General features: G+C 44.4%; 1 protein-coding gene across 3 annotated transcripts in view; it reads left to right on the top strand.

The window, feature by feature from the left end:
• The first annotated feature begins 858 nt into the window (after nt 1-858).
• Nucleotides 859-18,387, top strand: part of PLD1 (phospholipase D1) — a 201,813-nt gene continuing 184,284 nt past the window's right edge. For 2 of the 3 annotated variants that reach the window (XM_023623137.2, XM_023623136.2), the window contains exon 1: nt 859-1,140. The gene's annotated coding sequence lies outside the window, so the exon portion shown is untranslated. Of the gene's footprint in view, nt 1,141-18,003; nt 18,159-18,387 lie in introns of those variants that run through there. The other variant, XM_070242373.1, reaches the window with a different exon arrangement.

Here is an 18,387-nt window from a genome sequence, read left to right as displayed (position 1 = left end):
CTCATTTCACCTCTCCTCCCCTACTTTGGATTGGAATATTACAGTTTCCATTTCATGTAGTTCCATGCGTGCAGGAAGACGTGATGTAAGCCGGCAAGTCTTGGCTGTGCAATATCCACTAAGCACTTTAAAGTGGCCGTTGTTATTAACAGTTGGGTGTATGCAGAGGCCATGCGTCTTCAGCTTTGGCAGAATGCTGCATTGTGTAATGAGGCTGGAGCTGGCCTATAGCCAAAGCCATATTCCCAAAGGGCTGCTAGTCAAGCCACATGACAACTGGTTCTCTTTTTCTTAAGGCTTTATTCTAAGTGGACTACAAACATCCAAATTGCTGTATTTGGACAGTTCCTTGGGTGGAATGGGAATTTTCCATGTTTTACTCCCAATTTATTATTTTATGCTAAGATTTCTGAATTATACCCAGCTTGAGCTTTAAAGGCATCAAGACACAGATCCCAGTCAGTCTCCTGCGCTGTAAGGTGGGTGACCTTAGGCTGGTTACTTCGCTTTTCTGAGTCTCAGTTTCCTTACTTGCCAATTAGCGATAACACCTTCGCCAGGGAGCTGGCAGAAGGTTTATAGATGATGTCAGCAAAGCTCCTACTTCTTAATTGTGTCACCTCAGGCAAGTTATTTCACTTTTTTGGATCCTGTTCCCCTACTTGCAAAATGGGCCAATCGCAGTTAGCAGCTGCAATAAACAAGGATGCGATAATGTAGGCAGGGCTCCTGGAACAGTGCCTAGGCACCTGGCGGCTCAGGAGTACCTGATAACAGGAATAATAATAGTGCTAGGGAACATTCCCTAGGTTGATGCGGTTGAGTTATGAAACTTGGGACAAGGGACAATAAGAAACGGGAACCAGGAGACAGGCCCGGCCGCCGGAGCCCTGCTGCTCCGCCGGGCCGCCTGCCCGCGCCGCGATGCCCCGGCCCTGGCCCCGCCTCGCCCCTCCCCTGCCCCGCCAGGGCGAATCCGGGCGCCGAGTTCCGGGCGGCGGCACGGCGCGGTGCCCCTCCGGCCCTCCCTCCTCCCCTTCTCCCCTCCTCCCCTCCTCCCGCGCCAGCTGTGCCAGCTGCGCCCGAGCCCGAGCAGCTGCCGCCAGCGCGCAGGTGCCCGCGGCCGCCGTCGCCCTACAGGTAGGAGCCGCGCTGCGCCCCAGGCGCCCGCCGGAGCCGGTTTCCGCTGCCCTCGGACTCCGTCCTCCCCACGCCGGCCGACCCGGGCCCGCCCAACGGGGACGCGACTTTGGCAGAAGCGTGGGCGGTGGGCGCCAGCGCCCTGGGGCCGTCGAGGTCCCCGATGCGCGCCTTCGGGCCCCATTCCTGCAGAGTCCACGCTAACTTCGGCGCGCACTTCTGCCAGGCCAGCGGCTGCCAGGAGCGTCGAGCCGCACCGGCTCCAGGCCGAGGTTGGAGGCGTCCTCTGCAGGATGAGCCGCCCACCCCGCCGTGGGGTCCCCGGTGTAGTGCGTCTGGTGCCCCCGGGTCATTTCGCGCGCCTGGAGTTCGCGGGAGCTGTGGGATGACAGGGATGGCGGGCGCGATGGCACCAGCATCCCGGACCAACCAGGAAGTGCTGCGTTCCGAGGCTTAGAGCCCAGCTGGCCAGATGCAGCGTCCTGGGCGTGTGGCCACACAGCTGCTCGCTGTGGCGCCCACGAGGTGATGACTCCGAGGCGGGGCAAGGGGCACGGGGGCCAGGAGCGGGGCGTGTGTGAAGGGGCTTGTTTTTCTCGCTCCAGCTCAAAATATTTGGGACCTTGGTGTCAGATCCAGGAGCGCGGTGCTCCAAGCCTTCTGTAGGATTTGGTGACGCCCTTCAGAACAGCCGTGGACGCAGTCCAGAGTGACGCCACGCCTATATTTGCTCCTTCTCCTAGTCTCGGGTTATTGACTTCGTGACTTCCTCGGGGAAGTACTAAATGCAAGTAGATTCTTAAGGTCCACAGGGCTTCTGCGTTTGGCCATCCTTGGGTCTTTCCCCGGAATGGAGAATTCCGTCAACTTTGTCTGCCAGGCCTGCTAATTTCGGTTTAGAAGACCCTTTGTGGGCCTTCCGAGGGCCTCTGGGAGACTAGGTACCCAGAGACCTCTGTGATGTGTTAAATGGGATAATTATTGGTGGTACAATGGAAGTGTAAAAGGTGAAAAGAATCTACAGCTTAAACTGTTAACAGACACCACGTTTACACACTGTTTCTTTGGGTAAGGATCTCTTTCCGTATTAAATGTTCTGTAACATACATACAAGTGAATTTGTACACAAGCTTTTAGCTTGAATTTATACACAGCCTTTAAACGTTGTTTGGGGACCTTTTAACTAATTATATGAGTTCCTAGTCTGTCTTCTCAGGATCCAGTGTAACTTACGATCCGTATAAAAAGTGTGAGTAGTTAAGGCTTTGAGGAAGATGTGTCCTTACCATGTATGTCCCGGGTGTCAGAATATTTATGAACCATGGTGATAAGTGCTGTATAAGGCTCACTTAGGTTTATTGATTTATTTATAACTAGGTGGTGGGGGACCCTGCTCCTTGGAAGTCGTCTGATTCCAAAGTGTGTGTTTCTTAATTAAAAATTATTTGTTAAAAAATCATTTACCTTGAATTCTTACAGAGTTTTTTAAAGTTACTTTATTTTATCTTTATTGTGGTAAAATGCAGCCAAAATTTCCCGTCTTATCCATTTTTAAGCATACGGCTCAGTGGCATTAAGTACTTTCACATTGTTGTGCTTCCATCACCACCATCCCTCCTCGAGACTCTTTTCATCTTTCTCAGAGGGTTTTAATAACATTTCAGTGATAATGATTATGTTGCAGGCTTTAGTTTCCTCACGAAGCAGGGTTTGAGTTCCTTCTCATAGCTTTAGAGAAGTGTACTTTTAAAGAAGGGTGAAAAGCCACAGCCAGGCTGTAAATCTTATCTCTATCAGTAAAGGTCTAATACATTAACATCTGAGGATCAGCTTGTGAGCTGTTTACATTTGTATATAAAGACATTGTGAGGTTTAGGTATCAAGAGGGAAAGACAGATAAGGGAGTTGTTGATAATTCCCTCTCCTTAATATCTAACAGAAAATTCCAGTAGTTCTGTCTCCTTTAGCAGAGGGGTAGCACCCATCTAAATTATGCTTGGGCTCAGGTTATGGCAGCTTTTTAGTAACTAAGAGCAGTTTTGATCCAACTAGCTGCTGGGTGTAGCAATTTCCTCTCCACTCCAGGTGTTTACTAAAGATTGATGATGGAGGCACCAACACATAGGATATGGCCCTTTAAACTCGCAGTTAGCATGAGTCATTGTGTTCGTGAGACAAGGGTAGCTGTGCAAGGCCTGGTTTTATGTTTACAATCTTTGAAGTCTTAGCACCACAAAATAAAATATATTCTCCTTCAGGGTGTGGTTGAATGTTGTTACAGGGTTAAAGTGAGAAACTGGTAACCTGAATTTCTCATAAGCCTGTGATTTTTCTGATTAGAAAAGGAATTGTAGGCCAGGCCTGGTGGCCTAGTGGTTAAGTTTGGTAGGCTCTGCTTCAGTGACCCAGGTTCAGATCCCCGGCATGGACCTACACCACTTGTCTGTTAGCAGCCATGCTGTGGCAGCAGCCCACATTGAAAAAGAAAAAAGAGGAAGATTGGTAATGGATGTTAGCTCAGGGTGAATCTTCCTCAGCAAAAAAAAAAAAAAAAAAAAAAAAAGGAAAGAAAAGAAAAGAAAAAAGGAATCGTACAAATGATATCTTATACTACAATGGGAAGGCATTCCAATGTCTTAGTTTTTCTAAATTCACAGTGCAGCGTAAAATCTGGACCCCAGATGTTTTTGTGCTGGGTTATTAAACAACAGTGTATGTTATATAAGCGTTTCACAGTGTCACAGGTTTTTTTTCTTTCTGTTGTGAAACTTTCTTAATTTTTGGACTTATTGAACAAACATCACAGCGACAGAATAAAATGGTTTATTTATTTAATCAAGACTTACATGGCGCTTTCTGTGCGCCAGGCATTATTCTAAGCATTTTGCAAATATGAACTTATTTAATCCTCAGAAGGGCCCTGTGAAGTAGGGAATTGTCTCATCCTCATTTTATAGATGAGGGAATTTGAGGCACGCCAAGAGCATACAGCTAGCACGTGGCAGAGCTGGGGTTCCATCCCAGGCAGCCTGAGCCCAGAGGTTTGGTATTGCTCACTCTCCAGAAAAATATAACCTGAAATTCCACCCTCCTAACACATGAACTTTTTGCACGTTGTTATACTCTTATCTTGTCCTTGTCCTTAGGGATAAATGATTTGGCGTAATTGGAATTAGAGTGCAACTCAGACGTCAGTTCAACTCCCTTATTTTTAGAAGAGGAAATTCAGGTGGAGTGTGGTTATGTCCCGGGCTGGGAGCTGTGGGACAGGGTCCTGGAGAGCATCTACTGGGCCAAGTTGTACCTCTTGATTGTGAGGAGGTTGGGACCCTGGGAGGGTCTGGGGAGGCTGGGCTGTGTATTTGCGGGGGCAGTATTAGCCAGTCGGAGGGGAAACGCTTCCCTATTTTAATAATCGTTATGACCATCCTGGAGCCAGTCTGCTAAGTAAAGGCCGGGGTTATGTCAAAGGTGGACAGAGCAGAAGCTTGTGGCTGAGTGGGGCCATGGAAGGTCTTGCTGCTTAGGGCTCCAGAATCCCAGATTCCGTCCCCAGTTGCTGGTACTGCCTGTGACCCTGGGCTCCTCTCTGGATGAGGGGAATATTTTATTCTGTACTCAATCATTTTTTGAGCTTTTTGGATCTAGAGTTAGGAACCTTTTGAAAGCTTCTGACGCACAAAAGAAAATCAGCCAAGAGCAACATGGAAATAAAAATAACTTTATTTAGTCGATTCTTTTGTTGAGAGAGAGAAAGAAACTTCTAAGGGCATAAACTGGCAAACTTTATATTAATTTAAGAACAGGAAAATCAGGGGGCCTGCCTGGTGGTGTAGTGGTTAAGTTCGCACACCCCACTTCAGCGGCCCAGGGTTCATGGGTTCGGATCCTGGGCACGGACCTACGCACTGCTCATCAAGCCATGCTGAGATAGCATCCAACATACGAAATGGAGGAAGATTGGCATAGATGTTAGCTCAGTGACAATCTTCTTTAAGCAAAAGGAGGAAGATTGGCAACAGATGTTAGCTCAGGGCCAATTTTCCTCACCAAAAAAAAAAAAGAACAGGGAAATCAAAGTTCAGTATTCAAGAATGATTGTTTTCAAAGTGGGCTTTTATAGACAGTACATTTGGATGAAGGAGACTAAGGAATAAACATGGGAAAAGGACAGCGGTGGGAAGGGAGGGAGAAGCAAATGCAGAGAGAGGAGGAAATAGAAGAGGACCCATAGAAGGACAGGGTGCTAAAAGCTTTGTCAGTTCTTCATACAGGGCTGAGTTTCAGCGGGTTGCCTCTTAATGCCCTTTGAAATGCCAAATGCAGTTGAAAATTATCTTTCCTTTGGTTTATCTTGAAGTGTTCTTAGCGTTGCTTAAAACCATTGCTAATCAACAAAGCTTAGGGACAAGGAGATACCAGGGAGCTCTTAGCGCCTGCCTGGGATCTTCATACCAACCTAGTCTGTTTTCATTTATACCACCTTCATATGATGGCTTTTATAGATAGCGTGATGTTAGAATCTCCAGGTTTACAATTATTTTATCATCTGTCTTCCCTTCGAGAGGGTATGGTCCTTGAGGTCACAGACTGTGTTTTTGTCATTTTCGTGTCTCCAGTGTCCATTGTAGTGTACCGTAGGTGTGAGCTGAATGAAAGGATGCTTTTAATGGATGAAGGAAGATGATGTGATTAGTTTTATTCAAAATATATAGATATTTGCAGAAAAGGCGGCTTTATGTTAATATTTTACTTATTTATTTGCTCCTCTGTGTCGCTTAACTATTCTTACAAATAAATTCGTGGATGCGGAGTGGACAGTCTGTGGCATTGCGGTTGGCAGCCGTACTCATTTCAATGGCCTTTCCTGCAGTATTCGCCACCCAAGTTCTGGTGGAGGAGTCCTTTGAAATCAGGAGACTGGGGAGGTAGCAATGGATTGGGAGGGGGGGTTCCATGGCTGGGAGCAGGAAAACAATTCCAGAGGGATGAGGGAGTGGTGGTATGACTATGCAGAACCAAAAGTGGGAAATTTGAATAAAGGAGCTAAGAGTAGAAAAAAAAAATAAATAGAAGATGAATTTTAGGTATCGTTTTTTACATCTTACCATTATCCCACTTTGGAATAAAAACATATTAGCTAAGGTAAGGGTCTAGGATTTGAGGATGCAGTATATTTTTGGTACTAACATGATTGTGACGTCAAAAAGATTTAAAAGCAAAAAAGGGGGGGGGGGGAAATCCAGCCAGAATCCCATTATCCTAAGGGCAAAACCCACCCGTTGGGATATTATAGATGGTAAATATTTCAATGCTCTAGGCATTTGGAGCAAAGACTGACCCTAACCGTTACCCCACCTGAATCCCAGCCCCACGCTGCCACTGTCGTGGCTGGAAATGCAGGGCGATGGGGCAGTATGTGTGAGGCTTGTATGGCACAGCTGGGCCCCACAAGGTCCTCACTGAGGGGAATGATGACTCCAGGCCTGGGCCTAGGAGCCAGAGAGCTTGGATTCAGATCCTGAGGACTCTAGCGCCATGTGGCCTGAGACAAGTAACTTAAAAGTCCTTCTATGCCTTGGTTTTTCCATTTGTAAAATGAGGATAAAAATAGTGCCTATCTCCCAGAATTGTTGCGGGACTGCGGGAAACAATGCCGCAAAGTGTTTAGCGTAGAGCCGGGAACAAAAATGATGCCATAAATGTTAGGTTCCCCTCTTTTACACCTTGCCCTCCTCTCTCCACCCCAAAGCCGGCAGGAGCGACACCCATAAATAACCTAGCAAACTGGAACTGCTGCTAGAGTAGACGTGGAGACGTGGCCCTTTGGGAGTATGGAGGACAGAGAGATGACCTTTGCTTGGGAGGAATTCTTGAGTGAGAATGGGATTCCACGAGACCCCAGTGATGGGAAGCAGAGGGAAGACTTGTGGCAACAAGGTTGGTTACAACCAGAGAGAATGAACTATATGCCTTTGGTAATTACACTTTTAGGGTGTGTGTTTTGACGTTAGCTAGGAAATTTGATTTTTCTTAGTTCACCAGCATAGCATATCATTTTATAGGAGAGGCATGATTCGTTTACAAGACCACTGCTCTAACCCCCGAGCTATGGAACTTGTAGGAGAAGCATGATTCACTGCTGTTTGCCAATGAGTGTATGTATAGAGGTGTATTTTAAAAATGTATCTAGAATTCAGAAGAACAGAGTGTGCTCTCAAGTAAGACTGAACTAGCTCATGCTGTGCTGGGAAAACAGCCCCCATCACATTCTTTAGCTTCACGTTAAACGGGAGGAAGGCATCACTGGCGCTACCAGCTCCGTAGGAGTGTGGATAATGCATGTCCACACCAACCGTGGGTGGAAGTGTAGACTATTCGTCAATAACCTAGACCAACAGTTTTCACACTTTAAAAAAAAAAACCGTGGTCACTGTTCCCCACCCCTACTCCCGAGAACCACTTTTCTGAATGAGTTCTGTGAAATCCTAGTATGTAAGCCACCCCAAAGCAGAGCCATCCTTCTTGACAATTCCTAGATGGGGACAGTGAGCCAGCTGCTTTATCCCATGTCCCCTCTCTGCCCACCTCCTGGCACCAGCTGCCCCTCAGCTGCTGGAACCCTAAGGCTCCTAGGAGCAGACGTGAAGGCATCGCCATACCCTTATTGTAGGGAAGAGAAGACTAAGGCGTAGAAAGGGGAGAGGCGAGGCGAGCCAGTGGACTGTTCAGCTCTTGCCAGCGGGGTGCTGGAACTGACGCAGACTGTGAGCTGATTTGTAAAAGATCAGGAATTTCGTGAGCTGATTGTTAAACACGCCATTATTAAAACTTAAGTTATCTAAAAGTTTAGGTTTTAAGCTCACATTAAACAAATTATGTCAAAAACAAAGGTCATAAATACCACCAGTCATCACTCGCTAATTATTTTACTAAATTTACTGCTATCTGTGCTCCTGAAGTTATTTACATCTGTTGTTTCTGTATGATAAAAATACTATAGCTACGGGGCTGGCCCCATGGCCGAGCGGTTAAGTTCGCACGCTCCGCTGCAGGCGGCCCAGTGTTTCGTTGGTTCGAATCCTGGGCGCCGACATGGCACTGCTCATCAAACCACGCTGAGGCAGCGTCCCACATGCCACAACCAGAAGGACCCACAACAAAGAATATACAACTATATACTGGGGGGCTTTGGGAGAAAAAGGAAAAAAAAAATAAAATCTTAAAAAAAAAAAATGCTATAGCTACAGCACACCTATTGTCCAACTGCATCTTCAGTGACGTGCCGGGAGTTTGAAATCAGCCATGGTGGGGATATTTACACCCCGGAAATTGGCAAACACTCTAGTTAGGGCTTCTCCCTTGCCCCCAGCTGCTTGATAAGCACTTGTCAGCACACCAATGCCTTTACCCCAATGGGACATCAGAGCTTCTTCACTTGCTCCTTATTTCTCACTGTTACCAACGAGATTTGCCCAGCTCTTTTCTTTCAGCTGTCACAGTGGTTCTGAATTTGGAAATGTGGTTGGAGGGAAAGAAACACAATTGCAGTGTCCCTATCTGTCTTTTCCTATTAGCTGGTGCAGTTATGATTGGTTCCAAACATTTTAGATCTCCACTGCATTCAATTTAACCCTTGAGTCTATTCTTTTATAGAGATAGGATTCTCCTGACTCTAGCTCCCCCTGCCCCAAAGAGCTTGCCCTCTCCCCCAACCACAGTAATTCTGAGGGCTGACTGAACAAACTCACCTGAAACTTATTTAAATTCAGATTCCCAGGTTCTGTCACATGCCTACTCAATTGGGATTCTTGGGGTAGTGGGTACTCCATGTACTTTTTTGTAAGTTCCCTTGGGATTTTGATGATCGTCTCATGCACCTGCTGGTCCCTCCCTTGGCCCCTTGCTGCCCAGCCCTGATGCCTTGTGTGCCCTGTTTAGTGTCAGGTCAGTTGGGCTGCTGGGCCCTGGACACATTGCATGGAGCCTTGATTTTTATGTTTGGCCGCGAATTCTCATCCTGTGAAACTTAGCATTCAGAGGTGGGGCTCTTTGCCCGGGAACCTGTTCCTCGTAGCGGGGCCTGGTTCCCGAGCTCAGTTCTCTTGGCACCTAGACTCGTACCTAAGGAGACAGCTCTATGTGGTGCTTGGAGACTAACATGGGAGGCAGGTGTGCTGGGTTTATTTCCACATTAGCCTCAGGTTGCACCCCTCTGACTACAGTCGCTCATCTCTGGGGATTGTCAGGAGGATTCTGTTTCTAGAAGACACCAAGCTTGGTTCCATTTTAGGTCCTTTGCATTGTTCCCTCTGTCTGGAACACCCTTCTCCTAAGTCTTTGCATGACTTGCATCTTTTTGACATTTTTGGTCAGTGACGCAAAGTTCAATCAAATATCACCTTCCTGGAAAGACTTTCCCTAACTAGCAGGCTGCCTCCCAGCTCAGTCTGCATTGCTGTGCCCACAGCCTCATCCGTCCTAGCCTTTACTGTGGGTTATTTTCATCCCAACACTCATCGCTGTCTTCATGTCTTGTTTTCTTGAAGACTGAGTTTTCTACATGAGAATGTAAGCTCCTTGAGAGCAAGGACTAGCCTGGCACGTGGTGCTCCCTGGTTACTTGTTAGGTGAACGCCTCTCTGAATTGCTCTATAAGTTTATGACGTTCCTGTGAACCCTGGGTTCTCGAGTGACTCATCTTGTCCCTAATCATTCTTTCCTGACCCTACACACATTACCATGTTCATGACGGTGATTCACTGCTGGGATATTACTGCCATTTGGAACAAGGGCTGCTCTTGACCATAGGAAATAAAATCTGTAGCTTTCTATGTGAATATCACCTCTCATTTTCAGAGAGCTCATAAGGAGTTGATTCAGCTGCCCCTATTCATCCTGTGGGTGAATAATCTCTGATAGGATGGATCAATTAAACATGAAAGTAATGTAAAATAAACCTAATGGATTTTGGGAAACTCTTGTTTTCTCTCTTTTGAATTGTACCCGGGGTGGTTTTTGGCGGAGTGATGGGGGCTGGGGGGTGTGCATCACTCTGTAAGGCACCAGGCGGCCAGAAAGGCATGCTGGAGCTGTCCGTCCTGTGTGATCTCACTGGAGGACACGGAATAGCCTTGACTGATGGTGAAGTAATTTTTGCAGATCTGTTGCCAGAAAGGCCAATAGGTTTGGCAGTGAAAGCTATCCCCCTCTGTCTGCGACAGTCCCTGCTCATGCTGGTGTTGGAGAATTTATCAGGCAGAGTCTTTTGGTGCCAACAGAGCACTCAGCATGTGTTATCGAGGCTACAATGGGGTTCTGGCCACGTCTTAGAGCTTCTGGCCTAGCGCAGTCGGCTGAAGGTAGGACTGAATTGTGCAGTCGAGTCCCGCCCGGCTGCCTGAAATGGCTGGTATTTTGTAATGATGACATGCTCCAGTTTCTTTTGATGGTGATTTTCAAACTGCTCTGTGTTTCAGGATTGGAGCAGGGGCTGGGGCCAGGGATGTAGAGAGTAGAGTTCTGGAGTTTCTCTAACCTTCACTTTCAACAAGAGCACCTCATTAAAAAGCCATGATTTTGTATATTTGCCTTTTTAAAAATAAACTGTTTGTTTTAGATTTACAGAAAAGCTGCTATAATAGTTTCTCAGGCTTTCCAAGTTTTTGATGACTTTGACTGTTTAAAGGGGTGTTGGTTGGGTATTTTGTAGAATGGTGCTCAGTTAGAACTTTTATGATGTTTTGCTCATGATTAAACTGGGATTATGGGTTTTGAGAGGAAGAGCACAGAGATAAAGTAGAATCTCATCGCGTTATATTGAGGATACACACGTACCATCAACATGGCTTATCACTGTTGATATTGACTTTGACCACCTAGCTGAGGTGGTGTTTGTGACGCTTCTCCACTGTAAAGTTACTCTTTCTCCCCCTCTCAATACTGTACTCTTTGGCGGGAAGTCACATGCCACAGCCCCTGCTGTCACACTGGGGAGTTACCTCCTGAGAAGGATGTTAGCTGTATAAATTGTTTGGAAATCTTCTGCGTGGGAGATTTGGTTTTTCATCCCCATTTATTTATTTATTCAGTTATTTATTTATATCAGTGTGGACTCATGGATATTTATCTTATACTTTGGGTTATAATCCAACACCATGTTATTTACTTACATTTGGCTTTTTAAAGACTTTATTTGAACAGAAAATTCTGTTGTTTAAAAGTGTTAGAAAACTATTGTTCGTATATATTTTTAATCTTTCCTCCTTTTTTCCCTTTTTTCCTTTAAACATCCTATTTATTATTCTGTGGGGGCAGTTAAAAGCAAATTACCAGTTAGTATTTAATTATGTTTTTCTTTATTTATTGCAGAAATCAAGTTAAAATGTAAGCATTTAAATTGTTTTTGGAGTGGCAGAGACCAAAAGGCATTTTTTTCCCTATTGTATCCTGAGTTTGCATTCAGTACTTTGAATTATTGCCCAGCTCACCTGTAGAGAGATTCATAGTCATCTGTCTTCCCACAGCTCCATAGGAAGTGTAATAACATACAAGGTTTAGGAATAATTTTGGGCCTTCTCTTTTTTTCTTCAAATTTTCCTTAAATACAATAGAAACTTTGAAAATGCTACTCACTGTGCTCTTCTTGTTCTTATTGCTGGAAGAAAGGTAGGCTTGTCACAGGAACCCTCACATCAGTCGTCCATGCTATCTGTTTTCTAAAATGAATCTCCTCTGTGCAATTTTTTTCTCCACTAAAGAATATAATTAGGGCCAGCCCCAGTGGTCCAGTGGTTAAATTTGGTGTGCTCCACTTCAGTGGCCTGGGTTTGGTTCCTGGGTGTGGACCTACACCCTTCCTCTGTCAGTGGCCATGCTGTGGTGGTGGCTCACACACAAAATAGAGGAAGATTGGCAGCAGATGTTAGCTCAGGGCGAATCTCCCTCAGCAAAAAAAAAAAAAAAAAAAGAAAAAAGAATACAATTAAATAAACTGTATGTAAACTTATATTCCACCTTTCTAAAAAAAAACATCTAAAAGTCTACTATCTAATTGATCCTAACATACTTATTAATCTGGCTTAAAATAGAGGGAAAACACCCTAAAGATATTTCATTTCTTTACTTCTCTTAATGTTGTTGATTTTCTTTTGTATTTCGTTAGTTATTTTGTTCTAAAATCTAGTGCTCTTAGGTGTTCTTGTTTCTGTGCCAGTTCACACACACACAAGTACTTCAGAGACTAGTTTTAGCTGCAGGCACATCCCTCTTTTTTTTATTGAAGTTGTGGGCAGACAGTTATACTTGAAGACCAGATGACCTGGCTAATTGGGCTGGAAAGACGCTTCTGAATCAGGTGTTGGTTAGTGGTTTAGTATGCAATGGGTTACTCACGCAGCCCTAATAATAGGATGCCCCATTAAGGACTCAGTCCTCCTGTAAGGAATTCGAGGCCCATCCTAGCATGGCTGACTTCCTAAGTGGTCAAGTAAACTGAGCTCTGTGGTTAGCTCACAGGAGGATCAGGTAATATGCCCAGGGCTGGACCTTGGGATGTGGCTAGACAGGTCTGAAGAGTTTACTGTTGCAATTAAATAAAGGGTAACAGTGTTAATTAGAACGTGTTGAGAAGTCATTATTGTATTTCGTGGTAATTGCACAAGTTAAGCATGAGGGATAAGCTCTTCACTTAATTGACTAGAATTAGAATTATTTTAACACAACCAGAGCAAACATTCAATACTCATTCTTTCTCATCAAACCAATGCCCACCTTGATGGTCTCCTGATTCCACCCAGGATTTTTTTCTCCATTTCTTTGTTTATTCACTAAGCCATAGGTCCTTCATCTGATGACTTCTATACAGTAAAAGCTTCTCTACACTCTGATTTCCTAGGGCTAACGACTCAGGGAGGCTGTGAAATTTGTCCATAATTGAAAATAAGCTTATGTTCGGTGAGCAGGACTGACCACAAATGATGACTAGAATTTCTCTTTTGTCATGGCGCACAAACCAAGCTGGGTCTAGGGCAGGGAGGGAGAGGCATTGCTTCAGATAAGGCCTGGGCTTCTTTGGCCTTGGGGTCCTGCTCACCACAGCCCCCAGAGCTGGTGTGGATCAAGAGGGGTATCACAGCTCGGGGGCAGAGGATGGTGACCCCTCAGCTGAGGATCTTTGTCCCTGAATTAGCCTCTGGTATCAGCAGCCACCGTGGAGCCTCTTCTGCTCGGAAGGTGGGCCTGGAGACATTGTTTTCCAAAACAGAGGCTTGGTTTTCTTCAAAGTGTAAATTCATTGCTTAATGCTGCAAAAATGGGTTTAGAAGTACGTTAGTAGAGGATGTTTAAGTGGTCGTAATTCACACCCTTACCATTTAGCTCTATGTTGCATCCCACAGCATTTTAATCAGTCTAATTTGATCTTGTCCAAAACACTTTCCTACCATTGCTGATTATCCAATAGGACAATCTTACTGAAGTCTGGGCGAGTGTTACCTGGATGCGGTGGCCTGAGAACTTTTTCCTTCCCTTTAAAGTTTCTTTAGGATTCACATTTTAAGGATCAGTGATGCTTACATTGTATGTATGGTTTTACAAATGAGACATGAAAAAGTGGAAAATGAGTTTGAAAATTATTCTCATATGACAGCCATCATGAAACTTAATAAGGACGAATGGCACTTACAGAGTCATAAGCCTCTAAAAGATTCTAAAGATTGAGAGAAAAAGAATAAACCCTCAAAGAGTTTAGCCACCTTCAGTCAATTTTAAATAGGAGGCCCAAAATAAATAAGTGAGAAATTTAAAAACTAATTCACATCAGTACATGCCAGCTTTTTTTCACATTGTTAGGATATTTGCGTATCTTTTGGTCAAAAGCTGCTTACTTAAAAAAAAATGCATTCAAAAGAAAGACATACACAATATGGCATGAGTTTTTTAAAATTAAAATGAAATTTCTTTTATTGCTTTTTCTTTTTAAAAAGCACCACTGCTCACTATAGAAAAATTAGAAAATATAGACAAGTAAAAAGAATAAATGGTAAAATATCCATAGTCTCACCTGCTTTAAACAATCACTAGTAACACCATGTTAGATAATTAAAATATCCTCCTAGGTAAATATAGATATTTAATTTTTTACAGTTTGTATAATACTTTACACCATTAGCAGTACGTCAGATAATTAGAATACCCTCCTAGGGGTGGGTGTGCGGGTATATATACATTTGTGTTATCGGTACCAAGCAATGGGCTCACTCTGCTCGCCTCAATCTGACCCAATTAACCATGAGTTAGAGATCGAGAAAGGAGGTTTAATTCGATTAGCCAGTTAATTGGAAGATGGGGACTAATGTCTCCAAAACTCATGTTCAAGGATTTCAGAATCTTGAGGCAGTTAGTTATGTAGGGCAAATGAGAGTGAGGACTGGGTCCGGGGATGTTGGTCTCTGAGTGTGACTGGCTGCAGGCATCACATTGTTCCATTCTTCTGTCAGCTGTGATAGATACCTTGTAGGTGTGTTTCCCACCTGTGGTCAGCCTGTTCTTAGAAACTCATAGAACAAAGTTTTAATTTATCAGGCTACAGCGGAATACATACATAAGTGGGGGCCATAAATCAGGAGGGCATGTGAATTTTTTAAAATTACGTGCAGAGCAGTGAGTAGTCACACAGAGGAGGGTCTGGGGCCATTTAACAAAACAAGATGGCCTCACTTTTGCTCACTTACATTATTATACACAATATAATATATGTTATATAATATATTATACATAGTATAATATATATATTTAAGTGTATTTATAATATGTTTTTAAAAAGACAACTGTCTGAGTTTGACTCTAAACCTGTTCTGTGAGCATAATTTACCTTTTTTTTTTTGAGGAAGATTAGCCTTAAGCTAACATCTGCCACCAATCCTCTCCATTTTGCTGAGGAAGACTGGCCCTGAGCTCACATCTTCCTCTACTTTATATGTGGGACGCCTGCCACAGCATGGCTTGACAAGTGGTGCCATGTCCGTACCCGGGATCCGAATTGGCAAACCCTGGGCCACCGAAGTGGAATGTGTGAACTTAACCGCCGTGCTACCGGGCCGGCCCCTGTGGGCATAATTTACTTTTTAACAGTGAATCCTGTGTTGAAGAATACACATTCAGTGGCTGATTATTCTTCAGTTTCTGTAGAGTCTCTCCTTTCATACAAAAAGGGCATCTCTAAGTAAATCTTCTTGGTACTAAGCTAATTTATCTTTTTGAAGTCACAGATGGAAAATGACCTGATTTGTTAATTGTACAATTTGTCATTAGTAGGTAATTTAAGTGTATTTTCTACTCCACATAGGTGTTTATGCATGAATTTAAATGGTCTAAATTCACTATTAGAAACTGTGGATGTGCTGGAAAGAACTCTGGTCAGATATTCAGGATAATGTGAGTTTTGGTTTTGTTTCTGCAATTAACTTACTGTGAGTCTGGGCACTTTATTTCCGGAAATTCCCCTTGGACTCTTCTCTGTTTCAGGCCCTGCCTCTGAAGCTGAGATGAATTAACCTTAGCCTCGTCACTGCCCCCGGGGGATTTACCATCTAGTACAGTGGTTCTCACGCTCCAGTGAGCATCGGACTCCCCTGGAGGGCTCAGCGGAACACGGAGTGCTGGGCCTCACCCTAGACTTCCCGATTCAGTAGGTCAGGCCTGGGCGGAGAATTTGTGTTTCTAACAAGTTCCCAGATGATGCTGATGCTGCTGGTTTGGGGACTATGATTTGAGAACCACTGATCTAGTGGTTTGGCTGACACATCAGTAACCACAATTCAAAGATTAAATGCTGTGAAATAAGTACAAGTAATGTGCAGTGGGAAAGAGGGTGTGGAGAAGTGGGTCAAAAGACTAATGAACAACCGGAGATCTGGGAAGCCCTAATGGAAGAGGGAGAGGTTATACGGGATCTTGACAAGTGGATAACGCCTGGACAGGTAGGGCATTTTGGGGGATGGCACCATCCCAGTCTCCTGATGGGGGCAAGAGTGCAGAATGTGTATGGGAGTAGGGATGTGGTCTAGTTGGTGGAGAGGAGGGTGGGTGTGGGGGAAGGAACAGCCAGGAACAGATGGAATTGTGAATGAGAGAGCTGGAAAGTTAAAGTAAGCATGCTCTTGGTTTTTGGATATTGGCAGCCGTGGAAGAGCAGGATCAGAGCCAGGCTTCAGAAGGGCAACGATGGCATTGTGATGCATGGCTTGGGAAGAGAAAGAGTGATTTCAGGAGAGACAGTTAGGAATTATTGGGGCAGCCTAATCCGCAAGCAGGGATGAGCTGAAGAAGAGCGTGAAGTGGGAGGGATAGAGTTGTGTGATGGGTCTGCGCAGAAGCCACAGATTTGGTGGTTGATTGGTTCCGGAAGATGAGGGACAGGGAAAAGGCAAGGGAGACCGAGGATTCAAGTCTGAGTGGTTGGGAAAGAATAATGTGGCTGGCTCCCTCAGGGGAAATAGATTGGGTAAGAAGACAAACTTCTTGGGGCTTTGATTTTTTTAGGAGGGGACTGGACCAGATCTTCTTAAAGGTCTCTTTTTGTATGATTGCAATCAATGTTTTGAGGGCTGTTGCTTGTCTGAAATATTATAGAATATATTTGTACAAAAAGTAAAGGGCTGATCTATAACAGGCACTCATACATTTGTTGACTGATTGATGTGGGTTAATCGTTAGTTCTGAAATATTTACATCTGTAAATAGCCTTCTTTTCCAGCTCTTCTTCGTTTTGCTTATAGTTTTCTTAGTATGTCACCTTGCTCTTCCTTCCATTTTATATGCTATGCATGTGAACATTTCTCGGATATATATTCTATGTATGTATTTAAATAAGTGTAGCAGATATTTTAAAGCTCTTTGTCTTTTCCCTCCCATTGTAATAATAGCACCACGTGTTGATATATTGGTGCGCAAGTCTGTCTTCCTCACAGGATTATAAACTCCTTCTAAGTAAAGAATATGTCTTACTCACTTTGTCTTCCTCACTGCACTCATTATAAGTGCTTGTATAAAGTGGCCTGCAAATGTTTGAGGAATCAGATTGAGTCATTGAGTAAAAGTCAATTAATAGCTGTTCTTCGGGGAGAGACAAAATGGCTGAGGCAATAAAAAGTAATAGTTTAAAGAGAAATGGAAATCTGTGTATCTCGGGAGGTAGAAAGAGGGAACGTTTAGTTCAGTAGACCCTCTGGACTAGAATAGAGATCTTCAAGGACACTTTAGGAACCAGAAGCAGAAGCCCATATAAAGTAGGAGAGTGTTCAACTCTGTCTTAAATTAGCCATTGGAAACCTTGGGCCAGACCTTTCTACTCTGGGCCTCAATTTCCTTATTTGTAAGGTTGTGGTTATAGTCAATTATGGATTTTTATACCTCTCCCCACAACCTTTTGGGGAGCATTCCAAACAGAGGGAACAGCATGAGCAAAGCATCAGAGATGGGAAGGCGTATGTGTGTTCTTGGTGACCAGGGTGTGACGTGCTAGGAGTTGAAGCAGGAGAGGGAGATAGAGGCCCAGTTTCAAGGGCCGTTTCTGCTAAGATAAGGAGCTTGGACTCTGTCCTGTGGGAGAGTCTTGTGCCAGGTAGTTTAACTGGGAATGCCATTAGGGAGCAGGAGTGAAGGACCAGGGAGAGTCACACGGGGAAGGAGGCGTTATTGAGTTGGCTGTTGCTGTAGGCAACTGATGGCTTGATTCTGAGGGATCTTGTCAGGAGAAGTCTTATGACATGCGTCTCAGTACAGTTCCCCTGGAGAAAAAAGGGAGACGTTTTATCCATATTTCTCGTCTCCCATTGATTAAAGGCAGCCCCACCTTTTCAGATGGGCATGTCTGACTGCCAGGCAGGTTGCCATGGGCGCCACGTGGAGCAGCATCAGAGGAGCCTGGGCTAAAGATGCCCGGTCAGGTCGCACTTGTGTGAAGCTGGCTGCATTCTTCATGGAACCGGCTGCCATTGCAATGGCAGGAATACCAGGTGAGTTTGACAGGGTTTGAAGGAGTGCTTAAAAGGTGGCCGGTACGGGGAGCTGTTGAGATTTTTGAACAAAGGAACCACCTAATCAGGTTTATACAGTGATGTGCTGGTAAATGTTTAACCACCAGCTCTCCAAATAAATGTGTATGTGTGTGTGTGTGTGTATATATATATATATATATACGTAAAATAAATTTTACTGATATAAGGGATGTGTACTATACAATTT

This window comes from Equus caballus, chromosome 19, assembly GCF_041296265.1.
Source record: "Equus caballus isolate H_3958 breed thoroughbred chromosome 19, TB-T2T, whole genome shotgun sequence".
Lineage (NCBI taxonomy): Eukaryota > Metazoa > Chordata > Mammalia > Perissodactyla > Equidae > Equus > Equus caballus.
This window is presented reverse-complemented; position numbering and strand designations above follow the sequence as displayed.